General features: G+C 39.2%; 1 protein-coding gene across 3 annotated transcripts in view; it reads left to right on the forward strand.

Annotated features, from left to right (window-relative positions):
• Nucleotides 1-5,430: 5,430 nt before the first annotated feature.
• Nucleotides 5,431-18,801, forward strand: part of LOC129730259 (serine/threonine-protein kinase GL21140) — a 61,113-nt gene continuing 47,742 nt past the window's right edge. Inside the window, exon 1 of one of the 3 annotated variants that reach the window (XM_055689437.1) lies at nt 5,431-6,064. The gene's annotated coding sequence lies outside the window, so the exon portion shown is untranslated. Of the gene's footprint in view, nt 6,065-6,337; nt 6,496-18,801 lie in introns of those variants that run through there. The other 2 variants (XM_055689440.1, XM_055689439.1) reach the window with 2 other exon arrangements.

The raw sequence follows: 18,801 nt of genomic DNA on the forward strand, positions 1-18,801 counted from the left end.
TATATATATATATATATATATATATATATATATATATATATATATATATATATATATATATACCCAAGCAACCAAAAGTTCGAATTTTACTTAACAAACGAACTTAGAAGTTCACATAAAGTTCAGATTTAGTTCCGCGGAACTTTCTTGCTGAACAACAGGACACATTACTTACGAACTTCATTCTAAATAAAGTACCGTCGATACTTGAAAGTTCATAAGAAGCTGCTTGCTCCTCGTCATCGGAACCTTAAAGTTCACATAAAGTTCACACGTGAACTTCAAAACCCATAAAATTCAAGTTCGGTTAGCATCTTATCCGTACTGTTAAACAGCACGCAAGTTCAAAAGAGCTGCTTGCTCCTCTCTGTTGAAACCTTGGAGTTCACATAAAGTTCACACGTGAACTTTAAAACCACCAGAATTGAAGTTCGGTTTATATTTTATTCGTACTTCTAATCAGCACGAAAGTTCAAAAGAAGCTGCTTGCTCCTCTTCATTGGAACCTTGAAGTTCACATAAAGTTCACACGTGAACTTCAAAACCGGGGAAATTAAAGTTCGGTTAACATTTTATCCATACTTTTTTCAGCATGGAAGTTCAGAAGAAGTCTATGTCGTACTCCGTTTCTACTTCAAAGTTCTGCTTCAGGATTAGTGATAAAAATGAGTTTTTTTTTAAATAATAACGAAAAGTGGTTTATATTATTATGATCGGATATTTTTTTATCTAAATCGGAAAAGGAAAACAAAGCTATCACTTCAATAGGTAATATTTAGGTACACAAAAAGCTTTCGATATCTAAACATTTTCATTTGTTGCCTTGTAGAAAATCAATTATAAATTCATTATAAATTTAAAATTTAAAATTATAAATTATATTAATTGCATTATGTTTGGAGGTTTGGTTTGGGGGGTATTGGAGGTCCGAATCCATTTTTCAGAAACCAAAGAGAGTTCTTTATGTCCCAAGGCGCTGGTCGTTTCGACTACGGCGAACGGCATATCTATTGGCCGAAAAAGTTTTAATCGATTTTGACTATTTATCATATTTTGTTTATAATACTTACCAAATAATTTTTAATAAACGGTTGGAACGAAAATATTGCTTACACAGCCTTTTCAATTACATTACCAAAAAACTGCAGCAAAATCAAAACAAACTAGAGAAGTGTCAGACGTGAGTTCATATTGCGTTCCGCGTGTACTTTTTTTGAACTTGAAAGTTCGGATAAAGTTCCACGTCAGCCTTTTCTGAACTTCTGAGTTCGCATGAAGTTCCGCGTGTACTTTATGTGAACTTCCAAGCTGAAAGAGAGGCCCGGTATGTTCCTATCTATGAACATGTAGGTAACGAAGAGAAATCAGCACATCAACTAAAATCGATGCTGACATCATATAGCGGGAACGGAGCAGGGGTATGATTTTAGGTTTCGAAGAGGAAGGACTCGAGTTCGAAGCTTAGTGTGGTAGTAAGTTGCAAAAAAATCATGAAATTTAATAATAAATAAAGCCAGGCATTATTCTTCTGATAAAGAATTTATCCAGTGCGCGATGCTTATCATGGAATTTAACTAACACAATTAATAAGAAAGGGAAACGATAATTAAAAAAAAATGCTAGTTGCTTTTTTTTATTTTGAGTGTTTTGAAGTTTTCTTTTCAAGCTGAATAGCGTTCTGTGCTGCGACCTAACCGAACTTAATGTGAACTTTCGAGTTCGGTTTAGAAGCTGCTTTGCATGCTACTCGAAGTTTATTCATCAAATGCGAACTTGAAAGTACGGTTAGTTACTTAAAAATCAAGCTGAATAGAATTCTATTCATGATCGGTAGCTTGGCTGATTAGACTATGAAATCTCCTTTTATCCGAACTTTTGGTTACTTGGGTATATATATATATAAATATATATATATATATATATATATATATATATATATATATATATATATATATATATATATATATATATATATATATATATATATATATATATATATATATATATATATATATATATATATATATATATATATATATATATATATATATATATATATATATATACTGGCAGACCGCATGAATACCCCAGCAAATAATATGGTTATTTTATAGCTTGTTGAGCTACTAATGAACGGATTTCGGCTGAACTTAATATCCTTAATATCCTGTTAAACAACTAAATTGTTTGTTGGGACTGATCGTTCCTGTTTGTTTTTTTTTTTGTTGGAGTTTTTTTTAGTTATGAAATACATAAAACAAGTTGGATGAAGCTTCTTAATTACGTCATAGTAGGTTGTAAATTTAGTTTTTGCTGTTGTTGTTGCTGATATCTTCGACTCTTTTTCTAATTTTATTCATTTCATTATAGGTTATAGTATTGAAATTGAAAAATTAAAATGCTTTTAGTTGTTCCCTGGTTCATGTAAATGATGTTTCAGAATCAAAGAATTTGAATGGTATTTTGCTGTTATCTCTTTCGATAAGTTCGTTCTGCGTGTCAGATATGTTTTGTTGGATATTTTCATGAATTTAAGAATCAAAATAGCTCTTATTAAAATTTAAGATTACCTGAGTATTAATTATATCCTTTGCAACGTTACTAGAAACAAACTTGTTATTATTTTCTTGAAATAAAGTTTCTATGTTTTCATCAGTTTTGTTTTCAGCGATTTCTATTTGTTGTAGAGTAGACGCACATAGCTACATTTATTGTAGTATTTGGATAGATGGATATAGATATTTTATCGATTGTAATTGTTCCTTTGTGTTGATATTATTGATCAATTTATTTTCTACAATCAGTGTATCAATACTATCTGTTTTTTTTTCATATTCTTCAAATAAAACTTTCAATTTCTCCCAAATTTGTGACACGTGACAATTTGAGTTAGGTTTTGGTACGTTCATCCAACTCAAACGAACCTTTTATTAACTAGAAGCTTAAATATCCAATGCAAACTTAAAAGTTCGGTAACTACTCGAAACATGAGCTGTATATTTTTCTTTATGCTGCTTAGATATTCTGAATAAGGGAAAACATCCCCTTTTGTACGAAATTTTGGTTACTTGTATTACTTGAGCCACTACAACGCCAGCTTGCAGGAGTAGTGGCAAAGTTCACCCAATTCACCAAGAAAGGCTTTACAAGGATTTGCGAGTGTACGCTTTGGCAATTTGTACGTAATTTAAATCGAAAAAGGCGCTCATTATTTGTTGATGTTTTGAAAATAAATTCTATTTTTAATATACCTGCATACCCATGGGCGCAACTAAGGAAAATTTCTAGGGGGGGGCTAGTTTTCATGTATGTCATTTTAAAAAAGAGAAAAAAGAGTTTGAATATGCTTTTTTAATGACGTTAAAAATAGTATCGTAAAAGCAGAAAAAATCACTTCGGGATAGAATCTCCGAAGATGTACTGAATATCTTGAACACATCGTCAACGCCAAGCTCTTTCAGCAACGATGATTCGATATTGAGGAGAGCTAGATTTGGTAAACGGCTGGGCAGTGCTTTTTAACAGTTCACCCGTACTAGTTAGAATAAAATAGACCCCACTGTGGTTCAAGGCATAATGCCCTATTCCTACCTCCACGTGGTACCGACTGGGATACGAGCAACCAAGGAAAAACCGGTGAACCGGTGGGGTAGTTGTTCTCCTTAGAGAGCAGGTTGTCTGCGCGCCTACCCCACAGGCTAGGGGCGGCTCAAACAGCGACTGATCCGGACCGGACGGTTGAACTATGAAATGCGGTGTCTCGCCAGCTACATCCATGGCGGCAGCTCCGTCGCAAGACTAGGCATCGCAGCCCTAGTAAGGCAGCATACTAAAATAAACATACTACGGAGAATCAAGAATTCAAAATGAACCGGAACAATCGGCAATGACTCAGCCGACGAAATAAGGACGACGATTAGAAGCTCAGTACATGTAACAGTAGATCGCTTAATGACCCGGATGTCGACCGGATTCTGCTGGATCAGCTAGAGCCCCGCCACTTCGACATCGTTGCGCTCCAGGAGCTTTGCCTGAAAGGAGAGAAGGTACGGTGGATTTGTGGCCGCAGGGCACAGTACCACCAAAGCGGCAGGCAATCAGCGACAGGTTGTGTTTGTTGAGAATTAAAGGCCGGTTCCACAACTACACTATTCCCAATGTGCACTGCCCTCACGAAGGAAGACCTGATACAGGGAAAGAAGCGTTCTACGCACAGCTGGAGAAACTCTACGATAGCTGCTCGCGTAGAGATATCAAGATCGTCGTTGGGGACATGAACGGAAGGATAGACTTATATAAGCCGGTTATCGGCCCGCACAGCCTGATATGCACCAACTTCGCAGCTTCCCGTGGATTAGCGGTCCAAAGTCCCTTCTTACCTCGACCAACGTACAGCAAAACAAATTGGCCACGTTCTCAACGACGGCCCGTTCTTCTCAGACATTACAAACGTACGCACCAATCACGGTGATGATCGGACATGACCACTTCGATACAAAAAACTACAAAACCCTGATAACCGGTAGTCCTCTACGGAAGTCCTTTTGATATTTTCGAACAGAAGGTGCCTATCGGCGAACAGAAGGTGACTATCTACGGTGGAGCACAAGCGGACGACGGATAATGGCTACAGCGCATGAACCATGGGCTACAAGCGCTGCTTGGAGAGAACCCCATTGCACACCTGGCGAAGGACATTAGGTTGCGGTGGGCCGGTCACATCGTAAGAATGCCGGACGACAACCATGTGAAATCACTTCTCTTCAGCAACCCAACCGGCACAAGAAATTAAGGGGCGCAGCGTGCATGATGGCTCGACCAGATCGAAAGAGACTTGCGAGTGATGAGACGTCTGGGGAACTGGTGAAACACAGCCCAAAACCGAGTAAACTGGCGACTACTTGATACAGCACGAGTTACTACAGCTCTCGTCTGACTGGTAAGGTGAGTAAGAGAGCAAGGGTTGAGAATCGATCCTGGGTACAGAACTAGTTCTTAGCCAATGAATGACGACATCTCAATTTGTGTTGATTTTGATGCTCTGATAAGTAGTATGGAATGTATATATATTGAATACAATCATTCTCTGGGAAATTCTAGGGGGGGCTAAACACGTTCCAGGGGGGGGGGGGCTTCAGCCCCCCCTAGCCCCCCCGTAGTTGCGCCCATGTGCATACCTAAGTTTTCACGTAGATTACACGCAAATACCACGTAAGCCAGGTATTCTATTTGCCTAAAATTCGTGTAAATTATACCTAAATATCACGGTTGTGAACCCCTTGAACAGCACAGGCTTTTATTCCGAAAATATTTCACAGCTCTACTGTCATTGAATGCGACTGTCAAAAACTCCGAAAGTTCATTATTTTTCCGAGAATTTCCTCATCGTTATTTTGGGACGGTTGGAGGACCGCTCCCCTTTTAGTTCCACATCTCATTCGCACACACAACGATCGGGATAAGCCAAAACAAGAGCGCACATCGTCAGTGGATATTATTCGCGTACAACGGGTTAGGTGTGGGGCTGCTGGTTGGGAGTTGACCGACGTCGCCGCGGTTCCGTTGTGTCAGTTGTGTGTTGTCTGCCGATTCGGCCGTGTTTGCGGAGTGTTGTTCGTCCGCGAAGTCTCTTTTTATCTTCCGAGTATAATTGCAGTCATCATCAATACAAAAACAGAAAATCGACTTTACTTTGAGCTGAAATTCTACCCGTCGTCGTCGTCGTCGCGATTCTGGATATTTTCCGTGTCGTCTCGCAATCAACCACCATTCAACAGTGCTACACAGCAGCAGCCGCGGTTGTGTGCTTCCCCTTTATATCTTAACAAAATCTGCGGGCGAGAACAAGAAATATTCTCAGTAAGCAAAACTGCGGCGGATTGCTTTTGACGTGTTTGCAAATCAAAACTGGCCAGGTGAAAAAGTCAAGAAACAAAAACGTATCGAATTTTTCGCGTGTTGCATTTGGAAAGTTGCGGTCTATTTCGGAGTTTCCAGTGCCAAAGTGATCCAAAAAGCAGCCAATTACTGCATAGTGGTGTGCTCCGTGTATCCACTTTTATTGGTAAGCTATGGTCCGAAGATAGTTTTATAATGACGAAAAGCATCCATTATGGATTACTGAGTTTGTTGAAAGTGGCGTGAAAGTAGTGAATTTTCATTGTCATTTCGCGGTGTGCAAGCAATGCCGAACGCTCCGGAAAGGGCATCGAAGCGGCCACATTCCTCTCGAAATCGGGCGTGTTTGTCCGTATGTGCAAGGTGCAGAGGCAAGAAAGAGGGTGCGCGTGTTTTCAGTTGTATCAACGGGCAATCATTTTTATTTAGCTTTTTTTTCCTCCCTTCTACTGTTCGCCGAGAGTCGTAGTTATTCACCAGTACTATCAACATTGGCGTCGGCATCATCGTCAGTATCATCGGTGCAGCTTCGCATACTAGCGCCAGTTCTCGCTGCGCGAAAGGAACAGGAATAAGTGGATTTTAATCGATGCGACCGTATGTATTGGGACTACGTTTTACTATTATTTGAAGTGTAAAATCACTTCGATGGGTCCAGTTAGTAGTCTATCTGTAACCGTGATAATCTAGCGGGTTATCCTGCTACTTGGTAATATATTGTTTGCTCTAACAATTCTCACCCCGTTTTTGACACGCATTCTGTATCACGATTTTTACCACCTGATAAATGACGTTTATGAAAAAAAGTTGCGATAAAAATTGTAATTGGCAAAAACGGTTTAAACGGCAGCACTGCCTTAAAAAAAAAAGAAAAGAATAATCTTTTTCCAGCAGCATAAGAACGAGCCAGGAAATAAAAGCATTTTTCTTACCATAATGCACCATGGCTAGACATCGTTTTTTATTCATCAGCCCGTCATTACAGCTCCTCGTCGTATGCGCTTCCATCTCCCGGCTGGCTTCTGGCTATTCGTATTGTAGGTGAAATATTTTGCTTGTGGAGTCATTTCTAGCCAAAAATATGCCAGTCGCGTACGGAATGCGTACGACGCCGCGTATTCTAAAAATGGAGACGATCCGACAACTGCCTGCTCCACTAAATGTTATGGGACATTGCGTACCGGACGGTTATGGAGTTTTATTTCAATGCACGATGAATGCTACACTAAGCGGCGTGTTTCGTTTGGCTGTTGTAGGTCATGTTATACATGTTTGCAGCGGGAAATTTTTCAAAAAAGACATGAATTAGCGTTGCTTTTTCAAATTATTCACATCAGTAGAGAATTGGAACAGTTTGTAGAGTTTGTAGGAGTTATGCATTGCTGTTTTGTTTTATCTTTATATTTTTTAAATTTAAATTCTTTCTAGTTAATGGTGGGCTGGTACTGACTCTAAATACGAAAACTTGAGACAGAGTGACAGTGATGAAAAACTTCAACAAATATTACCATCGCCGAACAGAGAGCTGAGCCGAATTCCAGCTGCAACATATATCACAGAACCACATAGCGGACAGATTTGAGTTGTTAGTAAATCAATCTCAATTTTTTTTTATCTGAGTCGCTACATAAAGCAGGTTCACCAAAGGCAGAACCATGGAAAGCTGAATTACAAAAGACATGATTCTGTACAAAAGGCGAAATCGCAGAATTTCATTCCGCCATCTAAGCGTTGCAGCCGATAACAAAGTTGCTCTAAATGCTGCTAGTGCGTGCGACATGCAAACTATCGCAGCCGCCGCATCAAGTTCTGCTGGTCCATTTTGAGTGCAAAATTTACTAGCCGCGACATCACAAAAGTAATATTCATGTAATGTGCAGTAAATTCTTATCTAGTTGGCAAACAATCGTGCAGATGATTGCCATCGTTGAAATGATGAATACAAATCATCTTGATGGTCTACCAGCGCCGCGTACGGTCGGTGTTGACAACAAGAGGTAAACAATGTCCAAAAATTTAAATAATAGTTTTTTAATTATTTTAATATGAAGTATGCCCACAAAAACTACATTTTCGTGAACCACAAATTAAGAGCTTTCGATTGATGTATATATCATCGTTGTCCGATTCATTTGAAGCGAAATCATTTTCAGAGATGGCTTGATTCAGTTTTCTGAAAATTTCTCAGGAATTACTCAACCACAAATTACCATAAATTGGATTTCGAAACCACAAATTAATCACTAAATATTGGTGCTAAAAGAATTAAAAAAATACTTTGTCAAGCCATCTTGAAATGAGCCTCTACCGCTTACTAAAGCGGACTCTGTAACCTTGCGGCTACGGAGCTTTCTCGTCAAATGTCTTAGAAATTTATAAAACGACGAGATCTGATTATTTAAAAAAAATTAATAATACTTCAAGATATCTAGCCCTAGGGTTGTATAAAATGGTGACGTAGGACTAAACACTGTAGTTAGAGGGATATTTAGTTACAAAGGTTAAAAAGTCTGCAGACAGAATTAATTTGTTTGTTCAGTGACTTACGTACTTTTATTCTTAGCCTTTGTTTAAATTTTGTTTTTAAGAAAAATATTTAACAACAATCGAAAGAATTTCGTTTACAGTTGGCGATAGTGTGCCTGTAGTGTTTTTTTGTGCAAGCAACACGACGATTGCACTCGAATAGAAGTCGTGTACCGCTGCATTGATAGACGGCGAGAAACCAGCAGCGCTCTGTTCCACATGTACTGTACGGTACTGTTGCTTCCACCAGCATGTTTTTCTTCAAGGTCGTTTCTAACTTTTCGAAAAGTCTTTACCTTCGAGACATCAAATTAGTCTAACTTCATGGAAGTATGTTATGTTGATTTAGAGAATATCACAGGGAATGGTTGATGTTTATTCATGTCGTCTGTGCTAGGAATGCTCGCATGTGATTGGTTCATTGCTCTCATAAATTTGTCCTTGAAACTTTTATCAATTTTCAACGCTGAGCAATGAAATGCTAGTGATAACTAGCGTATTACACAATTGTTCAAAATATTGTCCATACAACAACATATTGATCATTGTTATTCATCATGTTATTATCGTTTGAAATCTGATGGAACATTTGCCAGTTTCATTTCCAATTTCACAGAATGCATCCCAGTATAGAAAACAAAGACGTAGTCCCACGTCAAAAAAATCGGAAAAAATGGCTTTCTGGGAAATTTTGGAGCTAGAACACTCCCTCTTTTCATTTGTCCTAATCTCAACTTCGGTTCGGCGTTATTACGTAATTCACTTTACTGTCAATCTCATTTCACTGAGCTAATTATTGTCACCTCACTTTAGATGGAATCGGGTATAGGTATCAAAAAGTGAAGCGAGTGTGAGAGTGGAACATATATTGCCGTGAAGTGACTCCTCTAAGAAGTACCAATGATACTTCGGTAAACCTATCTTCCGGAAACTGAAACTGGTTTAATAGCTTAGCTTGACTGACTGACTGACTGATGAGGGGCCTGAGAATGAACCCATGCTTAAGTCCTTTGATGATCAAGAATGGCCTGCTTCTGAACTAGAGACGAAATCATGACCATTTGCATTATTCTGAAACTAAAACTAGTTTAATGGAAAAAAGAGAAATATAAAGAAAATCGTGCTGCGAAAAATCATAGAACATGGCGATAGTGAAAACATTCGCAAAATTTAGAACGATAAGAGTTTTATTAGATTTTTTAGTGTTCCTAAAAGTTTAAAGATGCAGTTAAAGTTATTTTGTTATTTGTTTAATGACGTAAACGCTAACTAGAATCAAAACAACTGATGAAACTTGTCTGCCTCCACCCCATCATACGAAACCTTTAAAAAACCTTTCTTAAAACCCTTTTCCTTAAACCTTTCTGTAAATACTACTTCTGCAAGTTTAATTTTATGTCTCTTTCTTAGTGCCATTAAAAAACTGACAAAATTATTTACATATGCGAAATCATTACGGAGAGCAATTGATTGTGAGTCAACAAGTTGTTTCCAATCGGCTTACAAAAGATGAGAACCAGAGGCACACGTAAAAACGAGTAAAATGTTGTTTATTTGGCATCGTATTGTTACTGGTGTGGTGATGATAAGTGGATTTACTCTGAAAATCCTTAGTACAAAGCTTTGGCTCTGTGCTCAGAGAAACTCGATAGGATGTGTGGTCTATAAGCAGCTGGTGAAATCTGATACGGGGATTCATGAAAACGCTTCCAGCGGCCAATGAGTGCTGCAAACCGGTTGCTACAATGTGCAATGGGTTTCCAAAATGTACAGTTTTTCTCACGGTTTTTTAGAGTTTTTAAATTTTAATTGAAAAATCTGAAAAAGTTTTTTGCGTATCATACATTGTAGAACTAAATTGAATATATCTATTTGCAGTGGAATATTCCTTCCAGTGGTTCTTCAAACTAATAAACCTGCTCGATATTATGCCTGGGAGAGCTCCTAGCTTTGATTCTCTGGTTCTTTAATCATCCATTTCGATTCATTTCTCACTTGATAACAGAACGCAGTGTGTCGTTTCTTTGCATCTCAAACATCTCTCGACAAGATCGAAGATTTTAAAATATACAATCCGGTTTACTTCAGAATCAAGGTCACCTTAACCTTCACTCCATATCTTATCCCACTTTCGGCATACGCTCTAACTTTTCAAGATGTCATCTGGTCATCTGGATCTGATGACAATTTTTTACTACAACGACACATTTCATAGGAGATTAGCTCGGAGCGCGCAGCAACACCGGCCTTTGTTGTGATCTGGATTTTTTTTCACACTTTGCACTTGCCGTCTGAATATACACACTGTCGAAGCTGCACAAAGTCTGTATGAAGATTTCGTTAATCGTTCAAGCAGAGTTGTCTGTTTACCACTGCTGGAATTCTCTTTCTCCGGGAAAAAATATGTACCAAAACAGACAGAAAATGACCAACAAAAAAAAAAAAAACACTTACTCACCTATGAGCAGCTAACTCATCGGCCTGAAGAGATTTCAAAGTGAAACTTTTAAGCATAAGGTTGTACTGTACAGCATGTGAAGATGAATTTATGGACGAAGGAATACCGCTAGCCGTTTTTTTTGCTGCCAGTATTTTCCGGTTGTCAGCGAGCTTCAAATTTATCCCAGAGGGCCCGCGCGAAGTGATGCTACTGAATTGGGTTATACACTTAGCGAGTAATAGAAATAAATATAAAAAAGGAAAGAACAGTTCTCCGCTTCTAGAGCTGCCGGTGCATAATTTGATTCGAGTGCCTACGTATATATGAACTATACCTGGGCAGCATAACGATAACAGCTTGCTAAAGAAGCTTTGGTTGCCAGTACGGGGATAGCACAAAAAGTAGTTCAAACCAAATGCCGAGGAAAATGAAAATAGGCATAGATAAATGTATGCACTAGTTATGCAGGCATTGAGTCAGCCCGGAGTTAAACGGCACGACCATTTAAAATTACAGCGAATTCTGGTTCACAGTTTCATGATTCCATAAATGAGCGCATTGTTTCGAATAATGCACTTTGCTAATTTTTCAAGTCATTCCTGTATAAGCATTCAGTTCGTCCGAAGCAGATAAACTCGCATATTGCTAGTCTGTGATCGTATGTCTGTGGTGAACCCGAGCGAGACACTTTATCGCAAGTGCCAGCCAGCCAACGGGAAGGTGATTTTGCGCCTGCTGGAATGAGTGACGGTCGTGCTCAACTGTAAACGTATGAAGGAAAAAAAATTGAAATAAACAGTAACAGAAATAGATGGCAAAAACAGTTCGATAATAAGAGGAAAAAACTCCGGGAAAATGGTTCGCGCTCGAGCTCCCGGTTCGGATGGAGCGGTTTGTGGTTTATCACGAAGAAAAAAAATACATTAGGAGGACAGTGAATCGTCATGGCGATTAGGTGGTAAATTGATTTTTTTCTTCTCTGTTGCTGCCATATTACCGGTGGTATTCGATGAAGCCATCATCACTATGCTATGAGCAGCAACTATTCATCGTCGCTTCATACGCCCACACAAAACCGCGACGTTCGACAGCGAAGTGACTATCCGGCATATGGTAACCTTTCTCGATGGAAGAAAGCACGTGTTTGCGGATTTCAGGAAGGGAAAGACATGCTGGTGGCGATAGCGATTCATCAAGTGTTCAAGGGGTTGAAAATTGAATAGCTGTTTCGTGGGATAGGTGAGAAAGGTATTTTTTGGTCTTTTCGATAACCATATTTTGACAGTAGTATACTGCTTTGATCCATGTTACAGATGGTTTTCTGCTGTTAACACAACACTTCTGCAACTATGACGCAGAAATAGATGAAGCGACGCGCGAATAACTATGCGCATTGGTTTCGCATCATTAGCTTTACATGCATCAAGATTTTTATCACAGCTGACGGCCACCACGTTGCTATTAGGTGCATTTCGTTGCGCTTCATGGCTCTATTCAGCGAGTTGAAAGCTATCACATTTCTACTGGGCTTCGCACATTGTGGTGCTTATCTACTGGGCGCTTATCTATACTTAGCCGTTTCTTCTGATTTTGCTGCAGGAAACGTGATGTGTTGACTCGATCCCTAATCTAAATGGGTTCGGCTGACGAGTAACATATTGCAACGTTGTGATGAGTGCGAATGTTCCGTATATAGTGTTTACGCTGCATATTGCAGTTAAAATTGTTGTCATTATTAGATATGGTGATAAAGTTACATTTTAAGACTATATTCAAGCGGAGGTGGTTTTCTTTATTGTTTGGTATCTTTCGTTCTGATGAATATTTTGTTCTGAATATGTCTGAGGGTGGGCTCTTCCCCCAATAAAAAAAATAAAGGTGTTTATGCCAAAGTCCACGGACAATAGGCATGACATTTTTTTATGAATCATGAAGCTCCAAATTTCTATTCTTCCAAACACTTCGGAACTAGATGGTTGATGAAACAGTAACTAGTAACCAGTAGTTTTGGAAGCATCAATCAACATATCTAGGCATAGAGAGGTAATTTCCGAAAAAGTTGAACTTCCATAAAGCAAGAGCTCGAAGCTCAGATTGAGCGTTGCAAAAGCGGTAATTATCGGTTGGGACTTTATCGATTTTCCTCAAATGGTAACGAGTAGGATCGTGTCCAAGGAGGGGTCCCGTGATGATGCGTAGTTCGCTAAGAGTTAAATTAAGTAGCCTTTTGGTAAGCGCAAGTTTGGGGTGGATAAAATGTTCAGCTTGTCTACAACCCTGCTTATGTTGCCAATGAGATGCTATTTCTAGGCTTTTTCATGTACTTAGTTCGCCTTTAATTGTGCATGTGGAAGTATCTAGAAACGATTCAGATCGAATGAATTGCTGAGCAGATTTTTGTCTTGCTAGGCTGTTAGTAAGTAGCATAATTTTTTGCAAGTAGCATAATTTTTTGCAATGCACTCCCAGGCTGGTCTTGAAACACATGTGGAAGACTTTAATGCCACTAGTGTAGCCTGACTGTTTGAAAATATTCTGATTTTGGCAAGTCTATAGTTGCGCTTTAGACATATCGTAGCACAGTTGTGTATTGCGTATACCTCTGTTTGAAAGACGGTTGGTCACTTACCCAAAGAGATAGCAGCTTTATACCTGGTCCGTAGACCCTTTATCCCGTCTGGGATCCGATTTTTGAGGCATCTGTGTAGAAACGGTTCCACATTGAGCAATCTATGTCAATCACTCTATATGGAACGTTCATTTTTGGCTTCCCTCCCATCCAAGGTGTTAGCTTGAACTCCTCAAGGATCCTTAATTGACCCGTTAGGTTACCTTCGAGCACCGTTGTATTTCTCCGCAGCCTTAGTGCGCCAAGCTCTGCCTCCTTCTTAAGATGGAGATGTAGAGGCTCCCATAACTGCAGTCGGGGTTGTGCACAGGGCACTGGTAACTAAAAGACAGGTCAGTCGTTGAACTTTGGTGATGTAAGACCATTGTGCTAATTGTCGTTTTAGCCGCCAGGTCTTGCCGTTGTACTGCAAACCCAGATTGCTGAAGTTGTCTTTTTGATAGCATAGTCTAGATGGGCAGTCCAGTTCAGCTTCATATTCAGAATAATTGCAAGATATTTGGTCTCGTTGTTGAAATGCTCAGCTCTTTCTTCTAAGCATAACTGAGAGGTGGTGTTAAGACTCGTTTGCATGCGACTAGATAGACTTGCAGGACATTTTCACCGAACAAAAAGGATTACGTCATCATCATAACCAATGACTTCGTAGTCTAGCTGCAAAAACTTGGTTAGAGAAACATCTACCACCAGCCAAAGCCAAACAGTGGAGAGAGAACTCGCCCCTGAGAACACCCTTTCACTGCTTCTACTGTGACAGACGTATCTCCAAATGCAGCTGTGGTCTTCCTGCTCGACAGCATTGCTTGGGTCCAGTTCAATGTAGTCAAATTCATATTGCAAAAAATAGGAATAGAACATAGACTTCTTAAATGGCTTCACTCATATTTAACGGAACGTAAATAAACTGTTCGCTTTCAAAACGTGTGTGCTGATCCTATCCGACTCACTTCTGGCGTTCCTCAGGGTTCCTTTTCAGGACCTCTTCTCTTTATTTTATATATAAACGACGTTACCTTTCTACTGAAACACCTGAAAATACTTGTGTATGCAGACGATATTAAATTATTCATGGAAATGACTGAATCCAATGACCATGTAAAAAAGCAAAGCCTTGGTGCTACATTCCGTATCGGAATTCGACCTTCTGTTTTACTATACACAGACTTCGCAGCCGACTGTTAAGTGTACAGGACAATTGAGGGGCTAGCGCTACGATCCTACTGACACTAACAGTCTCTCCCGAGCCGGGACTCGAACATACGACGACTGGCTTGTTAGGCCAGCATCGTACCTCGAGACCAGCTGGGAGATCCAATGACCATGTAATATTCCAGAGTGAAATACATTCAACATTTGGGGCAGGAACTCTTTACTCCAACTTAACGTAAAAAAAAAACAATTTAATAATTTTCAGCAGAAAAGCTCAGAATCCATGTAATGACATATTTTAGGGCTTAGGAGTAGTTCTGTACTCTAAGCTCTCATTTAAAGAACATTACAACACAATTTTCAACAAGGCAAACAGCACACTACACTTTACAAAACGTTTTAGTCACAATTTTCTGGAATGCTGCAATGTGGTACGGAGCCTATACCAAGTCACTCACGAAGAACGCATTGAATCCGTGCAGAAATAATTTCTTTTATATGCGCTTCGTAATTTAAATTGGACATTCTTTCCCTTGTCGTCATACCAAGCACGTTGCATGCTGAATTATCAGTATACAAACTCTCAAAGAACGCCGTAAACTTGCAATGTTGTACTATATCAACGACATTATGTCTGGCCGTGTATAATCTACAACATTACTTTCGTAATTAAAATTTTTATGCTCCACGTCGGAATCTTAGAACACGAAATATTTTTTATGAAAAAAAACATGCAGTTAGTCTATGCACATCACATGGACATCAGTAAAACATTGTAATAATCTATTTGTAATTGAATGTAGTCTACATTAGTTTGACGAAATAAAATATATGTAGTATTGTCGACTCTTTTATTTTGCAGAGCTGTGTAAATTAACGCAAAGAAGGTGTTATCGAAAGCTCCCTCAATATCAAGAAAAGCGCAGACCAATGTCTTTTTATATTTCAGTGACTTCTCGATCTTTGTTACTAGGCAATGCAAAGCAGTTTGAGGAGATTTACCCTGTTGATGAACATATGCTTATGCAAGGGTAAGTTTTTTAGAAATTTCTCCGTAGTTTTCCGTAATTAATTTGAGAAGAGTTGACGTCCGACTTATAGGCTCGAACGCTTTGGGCAAAGTTTTGTCTTTTTTTGCCCGCCTCTGGTATGAACACCGCCTTATCGTTCCGGCAGCTGATCAGGATATGTCCCAGAGTAAAGCTGGCTCGAAAAAAGCTGACGGGTTCAAACATAATGACTCCATCTGATTTTCGTAGAAAGATTGGTAGAATGCCATCCGGTCCTGGTGAATTCATTGGCTCAAAAGAGAGGTTCCTGTGAACAGTCGGCAAGCGAGCACTGTGGAGTCACGTGACGTCATGCGTCATCCGAGGTTCTGTAGCTCTTCAACTTTCGACCCGGAAGTCACGGTCGAGCCAGGAAAGTGAATGTTCATAAGAACATCAAGCGTTTCTTTCATAGCATGATCTTTGGACATCGCTTTTTGCAGTCTCGTTGCCTCAGGCAGAGTCTAAATGTCCTCACAGAATCGAACTCTTGATCTTCGTTTTGGTTTAATAAACTGGGTTAATCAGAAATATGACTCTTTGTGAAGTAAGCGAAGGCAACGACCATTTCCTGTGTGCCGTTAGTCGTTGGGACTTCCACCGTAATGGCAACCGAATCGCGTTGGATGAATTCTGTAACGAAAACGAATTTAATGTTTCTGTTCAACAGAATTGCAGTCCTGGAATTTGACTGTTGGCTGCACTAGATTAATATACCATTTGGGTTGGCTACGCCAAAGCTCCTCTGAACTTTGGTGAGTCTCCGGCAAAGAACACTAGAAGCGCCCTTTGCATGATGGAGATTTACTTAAGGCAGCGTTTGCTGCTCACTTCAAGTGTTCTTCATCAGATCTAGTTGAGTTCCGATTGTTGGTTTTTATCAGCGGTGACGCTAGGTTTGGCTATCTGCGTACCCTCAGCAACAGTTCGTTGCAGCAGGCGGCAGGCAATAGAAGTGCGACTTACACGACTTGCGACTGCTCAGATGCTCACGCTTACTCCTCTCCATTCTAGATTTAAACTACTTCTCGTATTTTTCGCTTTCTTACTCGCATTCGCTCTTGAGATCATATGCACACACTCCCGTCTACTCTCCTACTCGTGTGTACCTACTCCCCTACTCGCTAGAAGACAATTGTTTCAAAATGCTTTGCGCCGAAGGACAAAAAAATAGTAGGGTATTGGACTACTTCGGCTGGTTTTTTATTAGACTTCTGTAAAAAACTTACCAATGCAGTCCGTACCCTACACGTACCGATACTTTACACATTCTTCGCCCCACTGTCGGCTGTCGGTGCATGACGCAAAACCGGGTAGATGAAGAAAGCATTTTCGTTTTCGAGCACAGTTTTTCATGCATTCCTCCTAGTCGAGTGCTCCTACTCGCAAGCATGAACTCGCGTACTTTTTTACAAACAAATTTTTGCGTGCCGGTGCGTGCTAGCACTCCCCTGAGTATGGAGTGCATGGAGACTAAAGAGTAGTAGTAGAAAGCGTATGTACAAAAAAACTTGGGAAGCGTAGCATGTTTCTCGTTTTATAGCAGAAAAGAGGAGGAAGGTTTTGCTTCTCGCTCGCTTTGCAACGCTGATTTAAAGTACAGTTTGCTATTTTTCGTAAAAGGCCCATAAATTATCATCAATATGACGTCAACATAATCAAAGCCAATAAAACAGCTCAGAAGTTACAAAGTGATAAAAAAGGTGAATTTTTGAATATTGTAGAGAGAGTTATCTAAATTAATGACTATCATTTAGCAAAACAGGATTAGAAAAATACTGGTTTGATGCGCTCCCATCACTCACGCTAAATAGGGGTTACGCTGTAGTAGAGATATGATTGCAGGATAATACTGAAGAGAGAGAATAGGAGAGAACAACGTAGAAGATGAAGTGTTTTCTTGCTTTCTTAAGCAATACCGCTTACCGTGCAACGCACGTGCTGTTTGATTCTATGCCCTAAATTCAATTCGAGAACAAAACTGGAATTATTGTTTATCACATGGCATAAACAGTAGGAAAATCGACTTTCCAAATTTTGTTTAGCGGTAGGTATCAAAAGTCTTGTCTTCTAGAAAAAAAGTTCCCATGAAAATTACAGCTCCATCGTGCAGCAGTTTCCTTCCTAGGGTCAGGTTCAGTCACCAAATTGTATTCCCACAGACAGACATTCGAGACAGCTTCCTGTAACGTAGTCTGAAATAGTATATTCTCTCGATATTTTTACGCCGCATGGCAGATAAATAAGTAGTCGATAAAAAGAGTATTGCTAAAGTTTCCTTTTTTGGTAACTAATAGGTGGCAGAAACAAAACCAAAGCTAAAGAGTGACAAGGAAAAAATCGGAGAAGAGGATTGTTTCTCAATAGGGTTTCAGAAAGTCAGGTTAGAGTAAAATTTGTTTGATAAAATCAATTTAGCAACTGAATTGATTCCGTGCCATCATTGTTTTTTTTCCGCTCATACGGGGTTATATGTATTACAAGTCTCTGGCAAAGGTCTAGAACAATAACATAGCCTTTTTAATCGGGCCTCAAAGTCTTTTTTGACCAAAAAAGCATGAAATTTTCGATATCGTTTTTTGTATGCCAAATGTCTTATGACACGTCAAAATCAGGTGCTTTCTCTAACAAAAATTTATTTTGGTAGTTTTTTATGGACAACACATCTAGTGTTTCATCTAGTCTCGATGTTTTATGCATTTCTAAGAAACTTGGTCAAAAAAAGCTTGATTTCAACAATTTCTTTGCATGTTTTCATCGATCAACAAAATGAAACTTTGACCGTTTTGAGGCTCTACAAACCAAAGTGCAATTGAGATGAAATTTTGCATGGGAATTTTGTCGAGAAGACGAAGCTTTTGAAGCCTAAGCGAAATTCGGAGAAAATTTTTTTTTATGTATTTCTTTAGCATCCTACTAAAAAGTAATGTAGAACCCTGATATTAAAAAAAATGAAGATCGAACTTTAGACTGAGAAAGCCAAATGACAAAAAAACACCCGCATTGATCATAGTACCGTAGCGTAGTATAGTATAGTAGCGTTGATAGATTGTCTCGAGTTTGTACACATCATTAAAGTTTTGTTACTTCTAAGAAACAAAACAAAGTCC

This window comes from Wyeomyia smithii, chromosome 3 (genome assembly GCF_029784165.1).
Source record: "Wyeomyia smithii strain HCP4-BCI-WySm-NY-G18 chromosome 3, ASM2978416v1, whole genome shotgun sequence".
NCBI classification, from domain to species: Eukaryota; Metazoa; Arthropoda; class Insecta; order Diptera; family Culicidae; genus Wyeomyia; species Wyeomyia smithii.